The following is a 15,676-nucleotide window of genomic DNA, read 5'->3' on the forward strand; positions in this document are numbered from 1 at the left end:
GAAACCGTTGTACATCTACCCAATGGAATACTATGCTGCTGTTAAAAGGAAGGAATTCTTACCATTTGCAACAGCATGGATGGAACTGGAGAGCATTATGCTAAGTGAAATTAGCCAGTCAATGAAGGAAAAATACCACATGATCTCACTCATTTATGGATAATAAAGACCATTATAAACTTATGAACAAAAACAGATACAGAGGCAGAGCAGCCTCCAACAGACTGTAAAACTACAGCCAGAAGGCTGGGGAGGGTTTAGGGGTAGGAGGAAGGAGGGAGGGGAGTAAGAGATAAACCAAAGGACTTGTATGCAGGCATATAAGCATAACCAATGGACATAAGACACTGGGGAGTAGGGGTGACTGGGGGATTGTCAAGGGAGGGAAAGGAGACATATGTAATACTCTTTGTAATACTTTAAACAATAAAAAAATAAGACTCTGGTGGAGCGAGCGCGCTGTCACTTTACGTGTGTGGGGGAAAAAATAAGACTCTCCAAATTAAATGAACTAGAGGCTAGTTTTCCTTCTATTACCAAATACTGTGAACTTTTAGGCAAATCATCTTTGGTCTGGGGGATTTCAGATCTCACATCTCTTATTTGAAAATTTGAAAATATTTTTTTGAGCTCCAAGTGTATTGAAGGCATTTTTGACTTTCCTACCTATAACTGTGGTTTGTAATATTCTAACATGCTAAATATGAGTTTCAAACAAATGTGACACAGAATCACAATATAAAGCAGATAAAAGCAGTGAGTCAGGGGTGGAGGATTTGTTCTTCATCTGTTTGACAATCCCCTCTAAACTCCCTCCTAAACTGCTTCCAAAAGAACTCTACGAAGCAGTCAATTACAATTTAATATGAACTTGACTGACCTACACTACACTCATCAATATTAGTTTAACAGAGGGAAAAAAAGAGTACATACAGTAGAAGTAATATGTGAAGACATACATCTTTCCCCTGCTCCAAATCTATCAATGTTTTCATACTTTGACTACATTTATTCTCATCTTCTTTTCCTCACTTTCAAGATAGTTCTTGATTTGGCTCTCTTTCCTTAGTTCATCAAATTTCCTACTCCTCAGCAGAACACTGAAATATTTAGACTGATTTTTTTCCCTGCCTTAAGAACTAGGGACTGATTCCTGACACAATACATCTAATCAGATTAATCCATTGTTTCGTAAAGGTCCTCTGTATTCTATTCCTATTTTTTTTCAGGATCAAATATTAGTTCCTTGTTGACTGACTTCTTCCAATTCTATTGTATTTGAACTCTAAAGTATTAATGAATTAAGTACTAAATTATATATTGCTTTGTCTTACTACTACTTTATGTATTGCTCTTGTAATTCCTGAATTATTACCTTGCTGGCCATCTATAATAAAAATGAGAAAAGCCCTTAGTTTTTTTCTATACTTCTTTAACAAATTTGTATATATAATCAAAACTCTTTAGAATTGCCAGAGTTTTCAGATTGCTCAAACCTCCATTTTGAATGATGATTTTCAAAGGTTTCCCAACTGGCTCCATCCATTAAAACCATGATATGACTTAAAAAAACAGCCTTGCTTCAGCACTGTTCACATTAGCTTCTGACTTAATGTCATATTCTTTACTTCTTTCTGCAATATGGACTAAGCTATGAAATCCTAAGTTTATAGGGACGTTCCAGTTTCCTTCACAGTTTGCACACATAATCCCCAATTTTAGAGAAATCTGGGTCCCTAAGTCATGTTGTCAAAGGGGCATAAATGTGATTGAAGTTAGTGTTAGCAACCAAAAGAAGTAGGTTTGAGGGGTGGGCCCTAAGAATAGGAAGGTCTAGTTGATGTCTGTGTTCTGAAAGCAGAAAGAGAGCAGGTGGGGACAATATTCACCTAAAATGTCTGGAGACTCCCGGCTGGAGTGGCTCAGTGGTTGAGTGTGAACCAGGAGGTCACAAGTCTATTGCCGGTTGGGGCACATGCCCAGGTTGCAGGCTCCATCCCCAATGTGGGGCGTGCAGGAGGCTGCCAATCAATGATTCTCTCTCATTGTTGATGTTTCTATCTCTCTCCCTCTCCCTTCCTCAATGAAATCAATAAAAATATTTTAAAAAATAAAATGTCTGGAGGAGATGGTTGAGATCTTAAAAATTGGAAGCTGGCAAGGGAAAGGATAATGTCTAGGTCTCTAAACACTAGCAAGGTTTTAGCCTCCAAAAAGAGCTTAAATCCAAACTGGTAATGTGGGCAGGAGTCCATGTGTTTGGACTAGGATATATGGCAGAGATGTATAAGGGACTGCAGATCTAGGGGCACAAAGAAATCCCAGATTCAGAGCCCAACCTTCAACGCTGAGCTCATAGTGGAATAACTAATGTAAATCACCAGGAACAACTATTTATTTATACAGTTTCTGCATAATAATCAGAGCTTCTCCAAGAATGGAGAATGTACTAAAATAAGAGATTAATGGGGCGGGGGGAGGGGGGAGGGAAGGGGACACCTATAATACTTTCAACAATAAAGGTAAGTTAAATAATAATGATAAATAAATAAATAATAAATTAATGAGACAGAAAAGCAATTACTGCAACCCTAAAAAAAAGAAAAGAAACAAACTAGTCATTTGAAAATTGTTAAAAACTAGTTGAGATGTAATTATTACTATTGTAAGAAATATGCCTCTGATTTATCTTCATAGAAAAGAAACAGCATGTGGCCAGGCAGCTGCTGAATTTCCTCAGAGCAAACAGGATGTGGGGGTGGGAGAGAGGATGAGAGCTGTACACATGGCTGATAGCACATGTCCTAGGAAGATTACTCTCGACAAAGGGAGGCAGAAGCAACTAGAGAAGTCCCCAGCCCATTTTTTAAAATAACCCACTGGGAGGCAGCAAGACCTAGGTGACCTATTAGGAAATATGTGACCAAATAGTCCTCAGCCAATGAGAAACTGGAGGAGGTCTAAATAAACAGGTTATGCCATAACCGGTTTGGCTCAGTGGATAGAGGGTTGGCCTGCGGACTCAAGGGTCCCAGGTTCGATTCTGGTCAGGGGCATGTGCCTTGGTTCCAGGCACAACCCCAGTGGAGAGTGTGCAGGAGGCAGCTGATCGATGTTTCTCACTCATCGATGTTTCTAACTCTCTATCCCTCTCCCTTTCTCTCTGTAAAAATAAAAATATATTTTAAAAGTAAATAAATAAATAGGTTATGTGCCTTGTGTGAACCTGTAAAATGGATGCCTCTCGAGAGTGTTATTAAAAGTCTCATGTTCACCATGCCTCTGCTTCCTAGTCCATCATTTGAAATTTGAACAGGTGAGCCATTTCTCACACTATTAAAGTTAGATGGCCTATGAATGCAAAATGCGTCTAAACAATAGCAGCCAGGGTACTGAATGGGCCTTCTGTTCTTATGAAAATGGGGAGTGTTTGGGTATTGGTTCAACTTTTATTTTTTCTAGTGATGAATTATTAAAAGTTATGTTTTTTTATTTTTTTACTAATGCAAGATATTAAAAATAGAAAAATTGAGCTTAGGGTATATGGGAACTCTTGGTGAATCTTTTCATTTTTTGTAACTCTGAACTGTTATAAAATATAAAGTCTGTTGAAAAACAGTGATGGTAAAAGAACTGATATCTAAAGTATACATAGAAGAATTAAAACCCAACAAAAGTAAACAAACAACTCAATTAAAAATAGCAAAGGATCTGAACATATACCTGGTCAAAAAATATAAACAGATTACAACATATGAAAAGATGTTCATCATAATTTTTTTATCAGGGAGTTGAAAATTAAAACAACATATTTATTAAAATGGCTAAAATCCAAAAACCTGACAATACAAATGCTGACAAGGTTGCAGAGCAATAGGAACTCTCATTCATCATTGTTGAGAATGCATAATTAATACAGCTCCTTGACATTTACTCAAATGAATTGACAACAAATGTTTTCACAAAAACCCGCACACAAATATTTATAGCAGCTTTATTGACACTTGAAAAATTGGAAGCATTCAGTAGGTGAATGGACAAACTCTAATACAATGTTAGCATAGGTAGCTAGCTAGTTATTAATAAAGGAAGGGAGCAAATGGAATCAGATGTTAACCCCAATAAGCTAGGGAGCTGAGTTAGACATTAAGTCTGATTCACCAGCAAGCCACAGCATTCACAGGCTCCCCAGGGGACAGACACATCTTCCTCTGAAGGGACTTAATCCCCAAAGTGGGCAGGAAGAATCAGTTTCCCATCTCCCCAGGGAACAAGGGGCCATTGGCTGGGATTACCAAGGGAGAGATAAAGGAAACTTCTGTTGCCAGGCAGTAGAAGCCAAGATTGAGCAGGGGGCGGTAAACCCAAGCACAGTAGAAATGAGATGAAGTAGCAACATTTGGGAGCATGTGCAGTAGGAGCCAAAGTGGTGACATAAAGAGGCCCTGTCTAGCCTGGGAAAATCTGGGGAAAGGATCGTGTGGATAAGGGAAATTCCAGAAAAAAAGATTGGTTAGCTGGAGAACTTAGCACAAGCCTGTGAAAGGTTAGGAACCAGATCGGTTAGTTTGAAAGAAAACCTGCTATCTCCCTAACGGTTAAAGGCCTCACCCAAGGTAATATAATCAAAGCCCATCTGGTAGCACACTTTTGCTAGTGCATTTGCTTGTTCATTCGAGTGTTCCCTCTCTGCAGGGGCTGCATGGACACAGCACAGTGCTGTCAGGGACACCATCAGGCCTGGGGGGAGTATGTGCAGATGGGGAAATGAGACCCAGAGAAGTTCTGCATCTCTGGGCCTTAGCCCTCAGGGGCTTGGGGAGGACAAATGTGGGTCTGAGTGAGGCCCCAGAGGCTGGACTTCTTCCACAGCAGGTTGGAGATGAGCCACTTGGTTGTAGGTGAGAAACTGGGTACCTGGGGACAATTTGTTTTGGCTCCAATATATTTTACCACTACACCTTATCCTCCTATGCATGGGGTCCCGGGCATTTTTTTCTCCAGACTCTGTGAAAGAACCCTATTTCCACCAGCAACACAATCACATAATGAAATATTCTTTTGCAATAAAAACAAGTGCGCTAAATAAGTGAGGGAGAGATATGGAGGGATATTAAATGCATATTTCTAAGTGAAAGAAGTTGTGTGTGTGTGTGTACGCGCATGTGTGCTTTAAGGCTGCATACTTTATAATTCTAACTATATAATATTTTGGAAAAAACTAAACCGTGAAGTTAGTTAAAAGCCCAGTGGTTGCCAGGAGTTTGTGTGGAGGGATAGAGTAATGGAAAGGTGGAACACAGAGAATTTTTGGAACTGTGGAACTACTCTGTAAGCTATTATAATGATGGATACATGTCATTTATTATGCATTTGTCAAACTCTATGGAATATACACAAAGAGCATACCCTACTGTAAACTATGGACTTTATTTAATAACTAGAGGCCCAGTGCACAAAAATTTGTGCACTTGGGGGTAGGGGGATCCCTCAGCCCGGCCTGTGCCCTCTCACAGTCTGGGACCCCTTGGGGGATGACCATCTGCTGGCTGAGGCCTGCTCCCCAGGGGATTGGGCCTAAGCTGGCAGTCAGATATCCCTCTGGCAGCCTGGCAGCCATCGGGGGATGTCCACTTGCCAGCAGGGAGCAGACCTAAGCTGCAGTCGGACATCCTTAGCGCTGCTGAGGAGGCAGGAGAGGCTCCCACCACCACCGCTATACTGGCAGCCATCAGCCTTGCTTGTGGCTGAGCAGAGCTCCTCCATGTGGGAGCTCACTGACCACCAGAGAGCAGCTCCTTCATTGAGCAACTGCACCTGGTGGTCAGTGTGTGTCATAGTGACCAGTCATTCCCAATCTTTCTGTTGTTAGGGTCAGTTTGCATATTACCCTTTTACTATATAAGATAGAGGCCTGGTGCACAGGTGGGGACCGGCTGTTTTTCCCTGAATGGTTTCCCGGCTCAGGGTGGGGGTACCTGGCCAGCCTGGATAAGGGGCTGAGGGCCGTTTTCAGGAGGCTCAAGCCTGCAACTGAAGCTCCCAACCTCTCTTTTTTTCTTTTTCATTCTGGGATTTATTTACCTTCTATAGCTATCACTGGAGCTGAGAGCCAGCTTTAGCTCTGAGGCCTGGCTTCAGCTCTGAGACCTCGGCTGCTGAAAGCAGGTATCTGGGGTTTGTTTGGGTTCTATAAATGAAACACTGTTGCGGTCCTTCTCACTCCAGCTCTGACAGCTGAAAGCAGGTACCTGGGGTTTGTTTAGCTTCTATAATTGCAACATTTTCTTAGAGTGCAGCTCAGAACCCGGCTGCGGCAGGCGGGGAACCTTGGCTTCTTCCATCACTGGAGCAACCAAGCGTCATGTTCGCTTCAGCTGCCTGGCTGCGGGCAGCCATCTTGGTTGGCAGTTAATTTGCATATCGCCCTGATTAGCCAATGAGAAGCGTAGCGGAGTTATGGTTAATTATCATGTTTGTCTATTATTAGATAGGATAATATATCAATGTCAAATATTATTCACTAATGCAAAAATGTTAATATGCATGAAAGGGGAAGGGATATATAGGAACTATGTACTTACTGCTCAATTTTTCAGCAAACTAGAAACTTCTCCAAAAAACAAAGTCTATTAATTAAAAAAATATTTTCTTAGTAAAATTTTCCACTATCAATTTTCCACTGACTTCACAGTTGTACTATGAACCACTCATATGGGAGCTATTATCAAATTTTAAGTGGAAGCTTTGGCTGAATGTATTAAATGTAAGCCCTAGGATATGAATTGCTGAGGAAAATATTCTAAGTTATGAACAAACATATTTTAACTTAATAAAAATTAAAGGAATCCCTTTTACACAGCTCTCAAAATTAATTCCAGGAAAAATAATATAATTAAATGTAGTTTTTGTAGCATACAGACTTTTGAATCATGTTTATCTTGTGTGAAGGTGATGAGATCTTTGTTACATACATACATTATGTATCTAAACATACATTATGCACTATTGGTATTTTTATGTTTAACTATGTTATGAAATCATTTGCACTTCCATCTAATTATAATCTTGAGACTGGAAATAAGCCTAATTCCCTCCAACACCTTCCTTCCCTCAACATCCTAATGAGAAATTTCATGCATTAGTATGAAGCTGTATAGTCCGCTACTTTATATTTATGAATAAGTTATTTTTAATATGAGCATATTTTATATTTATAAGAATATATGAGAAGAATGAATATACCTAGCTGACATATGGAACACACAGAGATGTATCCATGAAATGACAATTTACTATCTTGAAAAGTTTTAAGAACTTGTTTGTCTAGTATAGAACATGAGGATTTTAGAAATTTAGAATAATGAATAGTTGCTGAAGCTTAAAATACTTCAGTATAGATTTAATAGGAAAAACATCTGTCCAGCAAGAACCTGACATATTGACAATAATGATACAAAACAAAATAAAGTTAAAAACCAAAATAGTAATCATAGTATTAGCAATTGCAATTCACTTTTTCTGTGCTACCCACTTTACATGCATTATCTTTTTAGAATCCTCCCACAATGCCATGTAGCAATAATATTACCTGGTTTTACAAATGAATACATAGGCAATATGTGAAGTGTCAGGCACAGACAATACGTTATGTGCTCTAAGCTCTACTGCTAGTAAGTGAAGACCTCAGAGCTGGTACCTGAGTGTCCTATCTGCTGTAATTGTCAGAGAGGAGGGCATGGGCCATTCCAGAGTGCATGGAGAGATCATAGAGAAATGAGTCAACAATTTGAATAGAGTAGATAGAAAAGACTGAGTACATTCCTGTTTGAGAGTAGAAATAAGGATTGTTTTGAAGAAGACTAAGTCTAACTTAATTACCATCCTATATAATAAAAGGCTAATATGCAAATTAACCAAACAGCAGAATGACCGGTCGCTATGATGCGCACTGATCACCAGGGGGCAGACACGCTCAATGGTGGTCAGTGCGTTCCCACAGGGGGAGTGCTGCTCAGCCAGAAGCCGGGCTCACAGCTGGCGAGCGCAGTGGCGGTGGCAGAAGCCTCTCCCGCTTCCGCAGCAGCACTAAGGACCCCTCGGCGGACATCCCCTGAGGGATGCCAGACTGTGAAAGGGCGCAGGCCAGGCTGAGGAACCTCCCACCCCCTAACCCCCAGTGCACGAATGTCATGCACCGGGCCTCTAGTTAGAAAATAATGTTAGCAGCTGAAAGCTATGACTGCTTCAACATTCCCCTTCAGCCTCTTTGGTCTGGTTAACATGTGTGTTATACTTTCTTCTTTCATTAGCTCTTTGAAGCATAGCAAATAGGAAGAAAGACAAGTGTTTTAGAAACCTCTCTAAACTCCTCTTCCCTCATAACTACTTCCTTGCCAATATCCCAGGTTCTGTCCAAATCTACATTTAAATACTACATTGATTCTTTTTTTTTCTTAAAATTTGTTTTGATTTTTAGAGGGAGAGGAAGGGAGAGAAACATTAATTGCCCCATCTGGGGATCCAACCTGCAACTTAGGTATGTGCCCTGACCAGGAATCGAACCACAACCTTTTGGTGTACAGAACAATGTTCCAACCAACCAAGCTACCCACTCAGCCAGGGACAAATACATCTATTATTGTTTCCTTAGGTGACATCATTTTTTTTCTGTTTATGTTTGAATGGTCTAGGACATGCACATATGCTCAAAGAGCAAGAGTGTTAGAGTCACATCATAGTATAATGTTAGTTAACATTTATTAAACACTTAGATTTTGCTAGAACTTCCAAGAGTTTTTACATGAATATTCTCATGTAATTCTCTGACCTCTTATTCTCTTCATTTAATATTTGAAGTAAGTGAGACACAAAATGGTCAAATCTCTTACTGAAGTCACATAGCTAAAATTCAAACCTAGGTAGCATAATTCAAGAGTTCCCATGTTTAATCAATAAATGACCACCACCACCCCCCCAACCTCCAGCACTATATTTTATTTATACTTTTTTTTTTTTACTTCTTATATCCCAGTTGTCTTTAAAATCTGGCTCCGTATGCCTACCAGCACTGAATCAGTTAAAGTAGTGTTACCAAGTCTCCTAACTATGAATGTAGAAGAGAAATCTTAGGACAGAACCTGCATTAGTTTTATTGATCTGCTTTTGCAGAATTGAAAACAAAAAGCCATCTTGAAGCACATCAATAGAATTATGGTTTCCCCTGTGAGAATTTACTGCATTGGCGTTCTGATTTGTTCTCTTCTAAAGAAGGCGCACAGAAAAAATTATTAGGTGCTAAAATAGGCTGGCCCTGATGAATTACTGACAGCTCCACATATCTTTCTAGTGTTTTGTTTTCCTCAACTCTTGCTAACATTACTCATCCTGCACTTTAACAAATTATAAAAGGTTTATTCAGATTTACTTAAAAAAAAAATTGAGGCCCTAGGACATCAAAGCCGCATACAAATTACAAGTCATTAAAGTGAGGTTCTGGGATTAATATATATTTTACACTGTCACTATTTTTTTCTCTTGTCTACTCTACCTTAAATCCATCTCTGCTCATGAAAAGATCAGCTATGGCTATTATGTATTCTAGTTATTCATGGGTGATATTGAGTCTATAATGGTGAAATGTTAATGCGTTCAAGGAAAATTTTCTGGATGTAACATTATACATAATACATATGTGCATTACACATATGTGCGCATATGTACATACACAGACACACACTCAAGCACAGGGAGAGAGAGAGAGGATGAGAGAGAGTTCAGAGCCCAATCTCATGCTTGCCACAGTTAAATGTTATTTTTTTTAATATATATATTTATTTTATTTCAGAGAGGAAAGGAGAGAGAGAGAGAGAGATAGAAACATCAATGACGAGAGAGAATCATTGATCGGCTGCCTCCTGCATGTCCTCTACTACAGATTGAGCCCACAACCCGGGCGTGTGCCCTGGACTGGAATCTAACCCAGGACCCTTCAATCCGCAGGCTGACACTCTATCCACTGAGCCAAACTGGCCAGGGCAACACAGTTAAATGTTTTTATGCTGATCAGTTTTAATCACATTTTGCTGAAAAATGAGTCTTAGGAAAAATAACATTTCAAATTTCCACGTGTTGAAATAAGTAATATCATCTTAAAATATACCTTTCTCAAAAAGATTTGAAGAAATAGCCTCTATATTAATAGCAACAACAACAAGTGTGTATCCTGAGTGTTTTTTCTTTTGGGCAGGTTTGCATTATATTTCTTTTTAAAATTTTTATTTTGTTGAATTTATTGGGGTGACCATGTAGGTTTTAAGTGTACAACTCAATAAAACATCATCTACAAACTGTACTGTGGGCCCATAACCCCAAGCAAAGTCTCTTTGCTCACCTCCACCTATTCACTTCCCTTTCCCTCTGGTTATAACTGTTCTCTGTATCTATGTGTTTTATGTTGTGTTTGTGTGTGTGTGTGTGTGTGTGTGTGTGTTTTCCTTAATCCCTTTACCTTCTTCCATCCAGTCCCCTAACCCCCCGTCCCGCTGTCAGTCTGTTCCCTATACCATGCCTTTGTTTGTTTGCTTGGGTTTTTTTTTAACTGATTTTTAGACAGAGGAAGGGAGAAAAGAAAGAAAGAGTGATAGGCTGCCTCATGCATATGCCCCAATCAAGGATTCAACTCCCAACCTAAGTATATGCCCTGACCTGGAATCGAGCCTGCCACCGTTTTTGGAGTATAGGATGATGCTCCAACCACTGAACACCACTGGCCAAGGCTCTGATTCCGTTTTGTTTGTGGAGATAATACCTTTTATGACAACTTGGATGGAACTGGTGATTATTACACTGAGTGTTTTCCTGTTATGGTCTTCTCTCTCAACGACACCTTGCAGTTTGTTACATTGCACTGTGGAAGAAAATATGTTAGACTCCTTGGTAGACAGTTGGTGCCTCTTAAGTCACTTGGATTCAATGATCTCCTTACGTGTGTGTCTACACAGCTTGACCAGCTCTCACTGCTACCTTGGGGTCTTATTTTCTAGGTAGATTCTGAAAGTCATCATTTCCACTGGGAACAAAGCATTAGGCTGAGGGACAATGCAATCACTTACTGAGGACCACAGACATTCTCACCAAACAGAGCTCCTGTTTCCAGTTAATGGGGTACAACATGCCAAAGAGAAGTAGAAGCAGCATCTTGGTTACAAAGTATTGAGAGGAGAGGAGATTTGGGAAGTAACATAGGATTTCTTTAAAGTTTTGACATTCTGTTTGAAATGCATTTTGTCCTTGATGTCAAGTCAACCACTCCATTTTAAGCATTAGAATAGAATTGGAAACCTTTCTTTGCTTAACTTTTTCTCTGTTCAAAAGGGCCTTATTGACTAAAGTCAGAGTATTTTTTGAGAAAAGGCTATGAAATTACAAGTCCTTCTAAATTGACTTTTTTTGGTGAAGCAGTGACCTGATGCCACTGGGTAAGAGTAAAATGGTTTTATGCTTTGTGCTTTTAAAATGGGTTATAAATGACATGAGGTTGACTTTATTAAATTACTTTTTTTTTAAACCAACACCATCTGTTTGGGCTTGGCAAGTCTCCCACAGGAAAAAAGAAAAATATAATGATATCCTGAAATAGAAAACAGAGTATAACTTTTTTCTTCATAATTAACCCTGGTAATTTACCTGAGGTTAGGTTATGCTGGTTCAGAAACACAGCTCATAAACTTTCAATACTTTAGTTACTTAATTTAGCTACTTAGTACCAAAGTTTTTAAAGATTTTGAAAAAAATTATTTGAAAAGCCATTTCATGTCCATTATCTTACCTTTCCACAATGACATGAGGGATTAATGACTTTAACAATGTGCCCTCCCATTTTATAGGTTAGGAACTGGAGGGAGAGATGTTGCAGTTCTTTAAAAGAGCAAACAATAGAGCTAATTCTCAAATTCAAATTTTCCGCCTACCAATCCCATATTATTTCCATTCCACTCCAGTTTCCAGCAAGCAAAAATGACATGAGCTTTACTGGACACAGTAAAGATGTGTGGTAACCTTTTGTAACCCGGAGTGCTAAGTTGGATGGAGTAAGAATCATCAACTACTCTACAACTCTGGGCTATGTAGCGCTTTATGCACTTCACTAGGGTTCAAGTAGGCATGGTAAAGGGATCATGGCAAAATGGATGCTTCCTAATAAAAATTTTCTAAAGCCACTTGATAAAAACAGTCCAACCATTTTGGAATGTTTGACCAATAGCCTGGATAATGGCAGGTTGAGAAAGTTAGCAAATGTAAAGCCACAGCTGCTCTGGATTTTGATGAAATTACTTCTTTCAGCATCATCAATTATTGGAACTGAGCAGACTTCAATTCTGAAAGAAATGAGGCTAAAACCAAATGAAATTATAAGCAGGCAAAAGAACAATTCAGGTGAAAGTAATATTCCAGTGTTATCATGATCTTGGTGACTGCTTGCCAAATGTATTTTTTAACTTTGTAAACAGTTTAAAGTAATTGTCAATGGTTCTGTCTGAGATGCTTACAACAGAATTATCTCTGGCCAGAGTTCAACTTGCTGACTTGTAGGATTTCTGTCTCAGGGTCTAAAAAATTTGATGGAGGGACAGTTAGAGTAGCCTCAAGCCAGGGATTCTGTATCTATGTGGGGTTGTTACTGGGGCTCTGCTTTGCCTTGGGATACAACTAGGAAATTCAAAGATCTATTGGCACCCAAACTGATATTGTGCTGATTTCTAATAAATTATCTCTAAGTTAAAACTGTGGCAATATTTGAAATTAAAATTTCCATTGCCTTTCTGAGTGCTGCTCTTGGAAGAATTCAGACATGACGAAGATTGGTGTGCCAGGTGACCAGGGTAAGGGGGAATTCATAGAGAAGATGCATTTTGTCTGGGTCTGCTGAACATCTTCAGCTGGCTATGGTTCTAACTCTTCACGGCGTATAAAGTAATCTTTCTTTAAGCTCTTTACTTCTCTTCCTAAATTCCTTAATGAGCAACACAGAGCTCAGTAATATTGCTTAAAATAGCTCAAGAGGAAATAAAATAGTTTATTGAGTATAATTTCAGCTTCAAGGACAAAAGTGTATGAATTAATAGGAATGTATTTCAAAGTTCACTTCTAAAACTTCCCATTTCATTTCTGTCTTGGCCAAAGTACGAAGTGATAATGGTCTTTAACTTCAGTAGAGCTGCCATAAAGTTACCAATATTTTTTTTTAAAGTAGATTATCCTGAATTTTTTTCAATCTGCCCCTTTGAAAGATAAAGTGCTACCTTTATTTTCTGCTGTTCATCCTCTGGTCCTTATGTCTCTATCCCCATTCTCTTTCTTTTGTCTTATTCCCTTAATCTCCCTACACTTCTCCTCCCCAGTTTCTCTCCCTCTGACTTTTCCTTTTGTCTTTATATATTTGTGATGTTTACTGTGCACCACTTAGATCTAGAAAAGGAAATGTCATGTTTTCAAATAAATACAATATAACTGGTAAAAGTATGGGAAGAATTTGGCCATGTGGCCATGTCAGGGCAAAAGGAACTGCATGAGCAAATGCATAAATGTGGGATGAAATTCAATAGTTGTAGTAGTTCATTCTGTTCAGTTGAATAATAAATACATGGAAAGAATGGGAAATGAAAATGTAAGGTCAAAATCAGATAATGAAGAATTTTAAATAATACATTGATTAATTTAAAACTTATTCATTAGGTAAGGGAAACTCAATTTTAAAAGTAATATATTTTTATTTTTCAATTACTGTTGACATAATATATTAGTTTCAGGTTTACAACCCAGTGATTAGACATTTATATAACTTATGACTTGTTTACCCCAATAAATCTAGTACTCATCTGACACCATACATAGTTATTACTATACTAGGGGCCCAGTGCATGAATTTGTGCACCTTGAAAGGAACTGTGGGCCGTGAGGCTACAGTAGGCACAAGGGCAAGCAGCAGGTACAAGCAGGGCCAGGGTCGGCAGCAGTTGCGAGTGCCCAGTGGGACTGCAGCACACAGGAGCAAAGAATTTTCAGTAACCACCAGAGTCTCGCCCTGATGACAGTGACCAGCACTCCGCCTTGGTCTGGTGCCCCTGCTCACCTGCTCCACCAGCCCCCCACAGATGGTGCCCGCCATGTTCTGTGCCCTGCCACCTGCTGCCAATGCCCGCCATGCTCTGTGCATGTCCCTGGTAGTCAGCACATATCGTAGCAGCTGGTTGTTTGGTTGTTCTGCTGTTCGGTCTATTTGGATATTAGGGTTTTATATATATATATAGATTACTGACTATATCCCTTATGCTATACTTTACATCCCCATGACTATTCTGTAACTACCATTTTGTAATACTTAATCCCCTTACCTTTTCACACATCTACCCAGTCCCCTTCCACCTGGCAACCTTCAAAATGTTCTCTGTATCTATGAGTCAGTTTCTGTACTGCTTGTTCATTCGTTTTGTTTTGGGTTTTTTTTTAGATTCCACATATAATTGAAATCACATGGCATTTGTCTTTCTCTTTTGACTTATTTCACTCAGCACAATATCCTCTAGGTTCAACCATGTTCTTGCATATGGACTCACCTGAGGATGTGTTTTTATTGAGAAAGAAGAAGGGAGAGGGGAAGAGAGAGAGAGACAGAAACATTTATGTGAGAGAGAAACTGCATGTGTCCTGACTCGTGATCCAACCCACAATCTGGATATGTGCCCTGACTGGGAATCAAACCCACAACCTTTCAATGCATAGGATGACACTCCAACCATCTGAGCCACACTAGTCAGGGCTGTCATTCATATTTTTTATCTTTTTCTCCTTCTTCTTAAATAAGTTTCTTTAACATTTCTTATAATATTGATTTAGTGGTGATAAACTCCTTTAGCTTTTGCTTGCCTGGGAAGCTCTTTATTTGTCCTTCAATTATAAATGATAGCTTTTCCGGGTAGAAAAACCTTGGTTGTAGGTCCTTGCTTTTTATCACTTTGAATATTTTGTGCCAACCCTTTTGGACTGCAAAATTTCTGTTGAGAAATTGGCTGACAATGTTACGGAAACTTCCTTATAGGTAACTAACAGTTTTTCTCTTGCTGCTTTTAAGATTCTCTCTTTGTCTTCAACCTTTGGCATTTTGATTATGTGTCTTGGTGTGGACCTTTTTGGGTTCCTCTTGTTTTGGACTCTGTGCTTCCTGAGCTTCTATGTCTATTTGGCAGGTTATTTCTTTATATGTCTATCATTATTTCTTCAAATAGTTTTTCTGTTCCTTGATCTAGCTCTTCTCCTTCTGGTACTCTTATGATGTCAATGTTAGTATTCTTAATGTTGTCTCATATGCCCATTAAACTATCTTCAATTTTTTGGAAATCTTTTTTACTTTTTGCTGTTCTGATTGGACATCTTCTGCTACTTTATCTTCGAAATCACTGATTCTTCCTCTGCTTTATTTAGTCTACTATTGTTTCTCTGTAATGTATCCTTCATTTTAGTTATTGTATTTTTTTCTGACTGATTCTTTTTTATCTCTATCTTTATGTTTCCTATCGCTTTGTTGAAGTTCTTCTACTACTCTTCCCCTAGGTTTATTGAGCATACTTATAACTAGTGTTTTGAACTGTGTCTGGTAGATTGCTTGTCTCCATTT

Source organism: Myotis davidii, unplaced genomic scaffold (genome assembly GCF_000327345.1).
Source record: "Myotis davidii unplaced genomic scaffold, ASM32734v1 scaffold206, whole genome shotgun sequence".
In the NCBI taxonomy this organism is placed as follows: Eukaryota; Metazoa; Chordata; class Mammalia; order Chiroptera; family Vespertilionidae; genus Myotis; species Myotis davidii.